General features: G+C 45.1%; 1 pseudogene; it reads right to left on the bottom strand.

Annotated features, from left to right (window-relative positions):
- Positions 1–1,503: 1,503 nt before the first annotated feature.
- Positions 1,504–4,561, bottom strand: LOC138147974 (HUWE1-associated protein modifying stress responses 1 pseudogene; annotated as a pseudogene).
- Positions 4,562–11,964: the final 7,403 nt, after the last annotated feature.

Raw genomic sequence — 11,964 nt, 5'->3', positions numbered from 1 at the left:
AATTTGTAACTCAAAATCTGGCAGAAATGAATGATGTAAATCAGAAGTTAATAAAGCATTTGAAAAATGAAAAAAAAAATGAGTTGGAGAAGGAAATGGCAAACCATTCCATTATCTTTGCCAAAAAAAACCCTGGGTCTGAGGAGTCAGACATGCCTGAAAGGACCGAACAACAACAAATTAGAAAATAGTAGAAATTCCTCAAAAGTTTGTCTGTATTGTTCTTTATCACCACTTGCATCTAGATCTAATTAAGAGAGATGAGGACCGAAACTATATCCTGCAAAAAGGCACCACTGAAAATGAAGCAATGTCATTACTAAACATTGATGTACCAAGTGGTACAGCATCCAAATTCCCAGAGGAGAAGTTAAGGATGTTAGAGGAAGAAAGAGATAGTAAAACTATACTAGTGGGGGACTTCAATCTCCCCTTCTCTGAGCTTGATAAATGTAACCTCAAAATAAACAAGAAAGAAGTTAAGGAGGTAAATAGAATCTCAGAGAAGGTAGATATGGTAGACCTATGGAGAAAATTGAATGGGGATAAAAAGGAATATGACTTCTTCTCATTGGTATGTGGCACATATGCAAAAATTGACCATGTTCTAGGGCATAAAAACCTCACAATTCAGTGCTGAAAGGCAGAAATATTAATTGCATCCTTCTCAGATCATGATGCAATAAAAATTATATGTATTAAAGGGCCATGGAAGGATAGACTAAAAACTAATTAGAAACTAACTTCATCCAAAAAATGAGTGGGTCAAACAAGAAATTATAGAAACAATAAACAACTTCATTTAAGAGAATGACAATAATGAGACAATATACCAAAACTTGTAGGATACAGCAAAAGCAGTCCTTAGGGGAAGTTTTATATCCCTGAATATATACATAAATAAAATAGAGAAAATGGAGGTCAGTAAATTGGGCATGCAACTGAAAAAGCTAGAAAAAGAACAAATTGAAAATCCCCAATTAAATACTAAATTAGAAATAATGAAAACCAAAGGAGAGATTAATAAAATTGAATTTAAGAAAACTATTGAATTAATAAATAAAACTAAGAGCTGAGGGAGAAGGTGGGAGTGGTAAAAATATGATGTTTGGGGAAGAGACTACTTCTGCTCCACAAAGAAAAGGATACAGTTTGCCGATCAGGAGACAATTTTGGGTGGTTTAGGGCAAATTTTGCCCCATTGGGAGGAGCTAGGGTTTATTTGAAGAAAAGTTTTAGGAAATGATTAATTTGGTGTTGTTAGATTAAAGTTATTATCAAAGTAGTCAGCCCTTCAAGAGTAGTTTATTCAACTTTTTTTTTTTTGACACAAGTGCAAATTTTGCCAGCAAAATGGAGGAGGTATAGTTACATGATAAAGACAATTTGCATTAAATCTGCATGATGAGTGACAGGCAAATGTTGCCAGTTTTGTTGTACTGAAAACAGGTTAAGAAATGACTAATTTGTTGTTGTTAAAGTAAAGTTACTCTCAAAGTAGTCAGGTCTTCAACAGTGGTTTATTAATGTGTTTTCTTTTTTAAAATTGAACATTAAAAATTAGACTTCCCTTTATTAGGTGATAAATTAGTTTACTGGTTATTTGATTTGGAGTGGCCCTTTTTAGTCCTTAGTTGACTTAAAAGCACACATGAAAACTGTTGTCAAACTTGATGATGTTCAGTGTGGTTCACTTGTAAAGTCACACATGAAAACTCTTTTCCAGTTTGATCACTTTCAGTGAGGTTCACTTTTATTTTTTACTATTACCAATTGTGATTTATATGCAACAAGTGGCATAAGTGAAATTCTCTAGGACATACATGATCAGAAAAAGGAAATGGGATGGACCCATGGTGATGTTAAGACCAAAAATTTTAATAAAATTTATTTTGTAAAACGAAAGGGACTGGCATTATATTCAGTGCCAGTGATAACAGATAAATAGCACAAATTCTGGGCTAGTACCCAAAATATGCAATAAAACCCAGCACAACAGGTACATCTTTGCTCTACTGAGGATTTGTAGGAGAATATGGACAAAAATAGTATCAAGTAGACATGTATGGACTGTGATCTAGATTAAAAGACAGCATTATCCACATCTATAAGAACATAGAACACGAACATGTACTACCTGAGACTTAGCTTTAAATCCAAGCTCTGCTATTTACTATTTGTGTGGCTGTGTCATTGGTTAAGATACCCAACTTTTCTGAACCTTTTTCCCCCATCTGTATATCAGTAATAATAATATTTACATTATCTGAGTTGAAGAGGGGAGAGTACTATGTAAATCTTCAAGTCCTTGACAAACATCATTACAAGTATCAAAATAAATTACAAAAGAAAAGAAAAGGAAATACTTTTCAATAAACTGCATTCCTGAATCTGATTCTGTTGATACCAAAATGTCTTTGGTTTGTATTAATTCCAGCCCAGGGAAAAGGAAAGTGTATAAGTTTGTAGGACCCCTGTTGTTCCAGATGATATCAACTAACAAGTAACTAAGGGTAAAGTAAAGAAAGTAAAGTAATAATTCATTTGTTATTCCCACCTCTGGTTGGTCATGAACTCATCATCACTACTGAACCACTAGAAAAACGAGTATGCTTTTACAGAGACTTCTGAAAGAAAAAAAATTATCTACATGCTAGAACCTCAGTGAATCCTTATACTTAGCTGCAATTAGGTAGGCCATGATAATTATAGATGTCACACCTAAAAAAAAAATCTAAGAAATGTATACTTAGCCATAAAGATTAATCAGCACCTGAGGTAAGAAAATCCAATCAATTTTAAGAATACAGAAAATTCAGGCATACTATTTTCATTGCCTGCTAACACATTTGGCACAAAATATTTAGCTCAAAACAGCATTTGGGACATTAGAGGATTAGGACTAACTGGCAATCTAAGAATCTGTTTAGCTAAATTCTAGCTATATTCCTAACAAATACAAATATCAATACACATTAGCTGTAACAGAAATAATAGACAACAGCTGAAATTCAACTCTGAGCATGAAAAGAAGTCCAAACAAGTCCTCATCATTTTTAGCAGAGAAATGTTTTGAAAAAGCTTTACCATAGGGGAGGCTAGGTGGCACAGTGAATAGAGTACTGGCCCTCGAGTCAGGAGGACCTGAGTTCAAATACAGCCTCAGACACTTTACACAAAAACTAGCCTTGATGACCTTGGGCAAGTCACTTAACCCCAACTGCCCTCCAAAAAGCAAAAAAAAAAAAAAGCTTTACCATGCAGAGCTATGGCTTCACGGAAGGGGTACAGATCAGTCTCTACAGATGAGCTAGTTTCTGTTGTACGTAGTAACTCGGTTAGGGGGTACTACAGTTAGTCTTGGGGGAGGCATTTTCCACAGAGGAAGGTGATCAAGTCTTCTCTAGGAAGAGTTCTTCTGCGTGTTTGGCCCCATGCAAACACGTCCCTAATGTGATGCTCGTAGCCAATCTGAGTTCCTAGCTGCAAACTTCGTTGAGGGCACCCACGCTTTCTTTGTAGAGGTGGGTAACGGCAGGGACTGCATTTTGGAAGGGAACCCAGTCGGAAAGTCCTTGCTGTTGCCACACTCGATCTTTGGAGAGCCGGGCCACGGCAGTGGCCAAATTCTGGAAGAGGTGCCACAGCTGCTGCTGCTTGTGCTCAGGCTCTGCCACGGCTGCCTCTTCCTGCAGGTCCCAGGGCAGCTGCTTCTCCTGTTTGGCCTCGGCCCGGCCGTGCCCACTTGGTGACCCAATGCTCTGGCGGTGCTCCCGGATCTCCGATTCGCCTTCCTCCTACTTAGGCTCCATCCTCCTCCTTCCTCTCAGCTTCTTCTTCCTCCTCATCTTGTGGCAAGCTGGAGGTGGGGCCCCTCAGCCAGCTGTTCTCTTTCCCCTCCATCAGGGGACTCCTTCATCTCCCCACCCCCCAGGTCCGGAGCTCAGCACACATCCCACTGATGGGGTGCTTGGGGTGTCTATATTTGTAACATCAGTATGTGAAATCAATTTGTAAAACCAGTTTGTAAAATCACATCCCCCTCTCCCCCAGCCTCAGAGCATTAACTCTTCCCCTTCCCCCTTCCAACACTGCCTAGCAACAATTCATAGACTGTTTCATCTCCCCCTATTATAATGGCCAGCTGCACCTATGAATCCTTCAATGCACTATCCGTCAGTTAACCCCTCAGCCAATTATACACATCCTGAATCCCGTTGGCCTCGGTTCCCAACGTCCGCCTTGTCACACATAACACTGATCGCTAGCTGACTTAGTGACTTTTCAAGCCTAAAACCACACCTCCGTGTAGCCCCCCTTGGGCTATTTCCCAGTGAATTATGGGCAATACACTTGTGCAGTTGATATTAAAAGTGAGTGTTCCTTTAAGCATTGACCACTCCTTAACTCCTCCCTAATCCCAACCTCACTCACCTAGTTAGCATTATTGACATCTGATTTACTATTATAACTCTTTATAAACTATACCTAAGACTTCTTTAAGTTTACAGATTCCCTAAGACCTCCTGCCCGCTGTATAGCGTAACAATAAACTTTTACAATCGTGACTTAAAAGATTGCTTGGGTCCTATGAATTCATGCCAGACTGTCCACTCAGGGACTCAGGTCATTGGAGCCCCTGTAACACCTATCACCCCCTCATCACCACTACCCAGCCCCAGCCTGGCCTGCCGAGGCCACTGCCCGCCAAACGCTGCCAAGCTCTGGCCGCCGCTGGGGAGATGAGCACTACCACTACCGCTGCCTCTCTCCCCACGCGGCCCGCTAGCCCACACCTACCACCCCTCCTGCTCTCCGCAGCTCCCCCACGCCCTCACAGTCCCTGCCTGCGCCCAGGAGCCCACACTGAGTACAAAGGAAGGCGGAGGCGGGGAAGACCTCTACCCTTCCCCCTCATCTCCTCCCTGCCGCCCACGGTCTGACCCGACCCCCCGACCCCCCCACCCGGCCTCCGTGCTCTGTTTCACTTTTAAAAGCATACACATGAAACATGGTTGCCAGTCAAGTCAGTTACACTTTTAAAAACACACATATAACCCCATTTCGAGTCAAGTAAGTTAAACTTTTAAAAGGCATAGGGGTAAGAAGCCCATTCCGAGCCTTGGCAGTTGCACTTTTAAAAGGCAAAGGGATAAGAAGCCCATTCCGAGCCCAGGCGGCTAAACTTTTAAAAGGCATACGGGTAACAAGCCCATTCCGAGCCTTGGCAGTTACACTTTTAAAAGGCATAGGCACAAGCCCATTCCGAGCCTTGGCAGTTACACTTTCAAAAGGCATTCTGGCTCCATGGGGATAGTTAGGGTCCAACCACATATTTGGGCTCTCAGGTGCGAGCTAATCTTGGGATTTCAGGGGAGAATGAGGGTCTATCGGTAAGTTCTCAGTCTCGAGTCCGAGGCCCTACACCGTCTCAGGTGTCGACTCCCCTGAGAGTCATGGGGGAGACGCTCGCCTCCGCAGGAGGAGACCCTTGCTGGTCCAGGTCCTAATATCCCTGGGGCCTCCAAAAATGTTGTGTAGATAATCAACGAACAGAAACCTGGACATAATTTAATATAAATTTAGTGTGGATTTTAATTAGGGCCGGCAGTCTGAATGTAACCTCAAATCAGACAGCCCCGAGCTGGGGCAGAGCCAGAGTATTTAAAGACAAAAACCGCAAAGTACTGATCAGATCCATACGCAAGCAGGAAGTTACAAAAACAGGAATGCAATTGGTTAATTCTCAGTTTAGTACCTTATACGGAATATAGTTGTTTCAATTTCCCAGAACAGGGTTTGTGACTATACCTTGGACAGTTTCACAGAAATCCTGGGACTCGGACTTTACATCCGTGAAGAAGGGTGTACAAAATGGTGGGTGATGGGGGGGGGGGGGGGGTAAAACGGGATCCCAAAAGGTTCAGCAGATATTCTTATCTTATCCAAGACCAGAAAACCTGCAATATCGTCTGGAAAGAATTCAAGGTCTCAGGCTTAATTGGAGAGTTGTAGAAGTTTGTTACACTTCCATGAGAAGCGGGCAAGAGTCCTTTAGGGGACCTGCTACACTTCCATGAGAAGCGTGCAAGAGTCCTTTAGGGGACCTGCGAGTGAGAGGGGTACGTGCTTTTACTTTTAAAGGGTAAGGCTGCCATTGTCTGGGCTGACCGGAGGGAAGGGACCTCAATGCATAGATAGTTTAGATAAGATTTGGGCCAAGCCGGAGGAGACGTGAGGATTTGGGCCAGACCGGATTAAGTAAGAACAAAGGATTCCCAAGGTGTTGCCTAGGCCTAGTTCGGATAGGGGGAAGGGGCAGAGTCGGAGTTTGGGAAAGGAATTTTACAGATAACAATTTTACAATACAAATTGCCGTTACAATTTCACAGACTTTCACAAGTTGGTTTCACAAATTGACCTAGACCCCAGGTACCCCATCATTGGGGACTGAGACAAGATGGAGGGTGACTCGAGGTCGGGTACATTATTAATGGTATACTTTTAAAAAGTGTAAATGACTTGACTTGAGATGGAGTTATGTATATGCTTCTTAAAAGTGTAACTGCCTTGACTCGGAACGGGCTTGTTACCTCTATGCTTTTTTTTAAAGTGGAACTGCCTTGATTCGGAAAGGGCTTGTTACTTAAAGGCTTTTTAAAAGTGTAACTGACTTGACTCGCAAACAGGTTTCCTATGTGTGCTTTTAAAAGTGAAACTGAGAGAACTGGGGCGGGGGTGGGGGAGGAGTAGACAAGGGGAAGGACAGCAGGCTTCACCACAGCCTCCAGGCTCCTCAGTTCTCAGTGTGGGCTCCGGGGCCCAGGCTGGGACTGTGAGCGAGGGGCCTGGGGAGGGGGGAGGGAGGAGGTGTCTCCGAGGCGGCCCTAGTGCCGTGGGAGGGGCGGAAGGAGAGGGCCCGGCGGGCCACGTGGGGAGAGAGGCAGCGGAAATGGTATTGCTCATCTCCCTGGGAGCGGCCCGAGCGCGGCAGCGTTTGGCGAGCAGTGTCTCGGACCTCCGGCGGGCCAGGCTGGGGGCTGGTGGGGTGTGTGGTGAGCTGGGACCTGGAAGAGCGTCGTGTAGGGGGGGGGGGGGGGGGGGGAGGTGGGGGGGGGTGGTGGTGGGGGGTGGGGGGGGGGAAGAAGGTGAAGGAGTCCCCCGGGTGGAGGGGAGAGAGAACAGCTGGCCTCGGGGCCCCACCACCTGCTCACCAGAAGACGAGAAAGACTACGAGGAGGAAGAAGCTGAGAGAAAGGAGGAGGATGGAGCATAAGAAGGAGGAAGGCGATCCCGAGCACCGCCAGAGCATTGGTTCACCAAGTGGGCAGGGCCGGGCCGAGGCCAAGCAGGAGAAGCAACTGCCCCCGGAGCTGCAGGAAGAGGCGGCCACAACACAGCCGGAGCACAAGCAGCAGCAGCTGTGGCACCTCTTTGAGAATTCGGCCACCGCCGTGGCCCGGCTCTCCAAAGATCGAGTGTGGCAACAGCAAGGACTTTCCATCTGGGTTCCCTTCCAAAATGCAGCCCCTGCCATTATCCACCTCTACAGAGAAAGCCATGGGTGCCCTCAACTTTGGATCTAGGAACTCAAATTGGCTACTGAAAAGGTTACCCACTAAGAGGGTTAGGGTTGCTCTGGAGACCCCAAATACCAACACGCCGCTGGGTCCTGCCCAATGAATTCGACTGAAGTCTTAGCTAAGGAAAAGTAAAGTTTATTAAAAGTTCCGCTTGTATTAGACACAGGGTAAGTCTGTTAGGTCATTCTATGGTGCTCTCACAAACATGACAGGATGGGGGTCTTTTGATGCCTCATCAAATGAGATGATTTAATCAGAGTTCCAGGGCTTGTACCTCAAGGACTGAAGAAAAGCTCAAGGGGACTCCCAGAGCCCATACCTCATCAGCTAGGAACATCACAATAGGGATGCGCTAGCATGGGGCAAAAAACGCAGAAGAACTCATCCTAGAGAAGACTTGATCAGCTTCCTCTGTGAAAAATGCCTTCTCCACGACACTCTAGAGCTCGCCCAAGACTAACTGTAGTATCCCCTAACCAAGGTACTGCAACAGAAACTAGCTCATCTGTAGAGACTGATCTGTACCCCTTCTGTGAAGCCATAGCTCTGCATGGTAAAGTTTTGGGTTTTTTTTTGCTTTTTGGAGGGCAATTGTCATTAAGTGACTTGCCCAAGGTCATCAAGGCTACTTTTTGTGTTAAGTGTCTAAGGCTGGATTCTAACTAGGGTCCTCCTGACTCCAAGTCCGGTATTCTATTCACTGCGCCATCTAGCTGCACCGATGGTAAAGCTTTTTAAATACATTTCTCTCCTAAAAATGATGAGGACTTGTTTGGACTTCTCTTTGTGCTCAGAGTTGAATTTCGGCTGCTGTCTATTATTTGTATTACAGCTAACAGTGTATTGACATTTTTAGGTGTTAGGAATATATAAGTAGGATGTTAACCCAGAATTTAGGTAAATAGATTATTAGATTACCAGGTAGTGCTAATCCCCTAATATCCCAAATGCTGTTTTGAGCTAAATGTTTTGTGCCAAATGTGTTAGTGTAATGCCATGCACAGAAGCTTTCCAGAAGAACTGCTACTGTGAACAACTTTTTTTAAAGTTCTGATTACTCAGTACAGTGATTACTCTATTCCATAACAAAAGCAAAACATCTATGGAAAATCAAGGTACAGCATAATTCAAAATACAGCATTCACCATATTTCAACTTATCACAGAAAATCACAATATAACATTCACAACATAGTCTCAAAGTAAAATAGTCACTCTTAAATTAAGTCAATCAGTCACTTATCAGTAGTATCAAAGGAATGCTGCTGAAACAGAAACCTGAAGGCTGGCTAGAGAAATGTGTTTTTCTTTTTTTTTTTCTTTTTGGAGGGGGGAGGGCAGGGCAATTGGGGTCAAGTGACTTGCCCAAGGTCACATGGCTAGTAAGTGTTAAGTGTCTGAGGCCTGATTTGAACTCAGGTCCTGACTCCTGACTCAGGTCCTGACTGTGCCACCTAGCCACCCTTAGTTTTCTTAAACCAATCTATGATAAAGTTATCTGCTCCTCCTGCTAAGAAGGTCTGCTCACTGAGAGCCTGGCCCACACTGAGAGAGTTAGCCCCCAGCTGCCTCCATCCAACCTCTCCTTCATTTTGTATGGCATCAGAGAGAAACCAAAATTACCCCACCACCCATCCACCTGGAGGAAAGACTCAGGGGCATGACCACAACATTTCCTAGAGCACTCAAGGAAAACGATTGTTTAAAGAGGCCTGCCACGTGGTGGATGATAGGGATTCCCTGTGACCTGAAAGGGAAGGATCACCAAAGTCAGGTGAAAATGAAGGTCCCTTGAGCTACTTGAGATAGAGTGATTATCTTCTAGGAACCACCCTCCCCACACTCACACCCTCCATCCTCACCAGAAATGTGCCTGATTTCTAGTTTTCCCAAAGAGACACACTATCAGTCTTGATTTGATGGCTGATGTACTCAAAAGAGTAAGTTAGGGCATCAGGTGCTTCTGGCAGCAGAAACCATCTCCAAGTGACCAGAGAGGTTGGGAGGTTTAGAACCTTAAGCCGGCTTCCTGTAGAAGCTCTCCATCTCTTCTGCAACCCTTGCTAGAGTTTTGACCTGGACATGTCACAGGTATGTGCTCATGGCAGTCTCTACTCCACTGCAGATGCATAGAGAGGTTCCCACGGCAACACTTCCTGCTACACAGGAAATCCTAGGCTCCTCTGTGGATGAGTATAGAAAAGGGGTGGCTAGGTGGCACAGTGAGTAAAGCAACGCCCCCGAAGTCAGGAGGATCTGAGTTCTGGCCTCAGACACTTAGCACACACACACACATAAACTAGCCGTGTAACCTTGGGAAAGTTACTTAAACCCAATTGCCCTCCAAAAGGGGGAGGGGGGTGTCATCTATTCAGCCTTAAGGAGGCAGGTTTGCTTCTTTGTTATATGGAGTCTTGCATTTCCCATTTGGTGAATGCAAAAACATGGAAATGGCACCTACATAGAATGAAAATAAGAATCATAGCATTAATTCATTTTAAAAATATTATTTTATTTCCCCACAATTACATATCTAGATCTCTTTTTAAACATTTTTTAAAAGTTTTAAATTCCAAATTCTATCCCTCCTTTTCTCTCTTCCTTTCTTCCTCCCCAAGAAGGCCAGCAGTCTCATAGAGATTAGACATGAACAATCATATTTTTTTATTTATTTTTAATTTTAATTTTAAAATTTATTTATTTTTAATCAATCATATTTAACCAAGTGAAGCACAATGAAAGAACAGAAAGCTTGCCAACAGTTTTCATGTGTGTGCTTTTACTGACTTGACTCGAAATGGGGTTATGTGTTTGTGTGTGTGTGTGTGTGTGTATGTTTAAAAGTGAGGCAGCCAGGTGGCTCAGCGAGTAAGAGCACCGGCTCCAGTGTCGGGATGACTTGGATCGAATCCCGGGCTCAGATACTCAGCACAACACCGTGTAACCTTGAGCAAGTTACTTAACCCCAGATTGCTTAACAAAAAAAAAAACGTGAGACTGAGAGTACGTGGGTGGGTGGGGGGGGTTGAGGGGAGGAGAGAGGAGGAGAGGGGGCGGGGGTAGCACTGCCTTCTCCCCCACCCCCGAGTTCCTCAGTTATCAGTGTGGACTCCCGGTGCAGGCTGGAACTGTGAGAGAGACGAGTCGGGGAGCCAGCTGACAAGAGGTGGCGGCGGCTCCGTGGCGACCGCTGCGCCATGGGAGGCACAGTAGGAGCAGGTCCTGTGGGCCGAGTGCGGATAGAGGCAGTGGCAGTGGTATTGCTCAACTCCCAAGTTAACCATAATGAACTTCATGTCAGCAAGCTTGCCAAGAATTTTCAGGGGATGTTAAAGGTATGCTTCTTAAAAGTGTAACTGACTTGACTCGCAACCAGGTTTCATGTGTGTGTTTTTAAAAGTGAGACTGAGAGCACGGGGGTGGGGGCCGTGTGGTGGGGGAGGAGGTGTCCGGACGGGTGCAGGGGAGGAGACCAGGGGAAGGCTAGCGCCTTCGCCCCCGACCCCGCGTTCCTTAGTTCTCAGTGTGGGTTCCCGGGTGCAGGCTGGGACTGTGAACGAGGGGCGTGGGGGAGCCGGTGGAGAGAGGCTGCGGGGACGTACACAACGCCCACCTCTGGAGTCAAGTCATACTCTTCAGAAGCATACACATAAAGTCCCCTTCCAGAGTCAGGTCACTCAGGCTCTTAAGAATCCTACACATAACATCCCCATCTCGAGCCAAGTCAGTTACACTCTTCAGAAGTCTACAGATAACGTCCCCTCTCTAGTCAAGTCACTTACAATCTTAAGAAATGTATACATAACGTCACCCTCTCCAGTAAAGTCAGTTACACTTTTAAGAAGCATACCCTTAACATCCCCTGAAAACTGTTGGCAAGCTTGCTGACATTCATTGTGGTTCAATTGTGAGTATTTAAGGAGATCCTCCAGCATCTAGTCAGACTAAATGTGATTTCTGTTCCTGTGACCACTCAGTCTCCAGATCATCTTTCTTGCCACTGGGGAAGGAGGCATCTCAGTTGCTGGGGGAGCTCTTCTGAAAGGTTGGCAGATTGAACTTTTCTTTCTGCTCACATTGAAAGAAGTGTCGACTTGTCAGTTTTCAAAGACAGACCTGAGGTTCCTTGGGACCAGTCTTCTGAGTTCTTGGACCTTGAGTTATGGCCTGGGCTCTCCTTTCTGGATCTTGGGTGTTTTGTTAGGGGGCAGGTGAGCCCTTTAAATTCTCTGGACTTCTGTGGGCATCAGGGCAGCTCATTCTGGTTCTGAGAGAATCATTAGGGGTCAGGGTTATTTCGGTTCCCTGGGAGTCCTCAGTGGTCAGGCCAGCCTTTTTGGCTCCATGGGGATAGCTAGGGTCCAACCGCATATTTTGGCTCT

This window comes from Petaurus breviceps, unplaced genomic scaffold, assembly GCF_028583685.1.
Source record: "Petaurus breviceps papuanus isolate PSGF00001 unplaced genomic scaffold, PetGlider_PUasm1.0 90819, whole genome shotgun sequence".
Lineage (NCBI taxonomy): Eukaryota > Metazoa > Chordata > Mammalia > Diprotodontia > Petauridae > Petaurus > Petaurus breviceps.
This window is presented reverse-complemented; position numbering and strand designations above follow the sequence as displayed.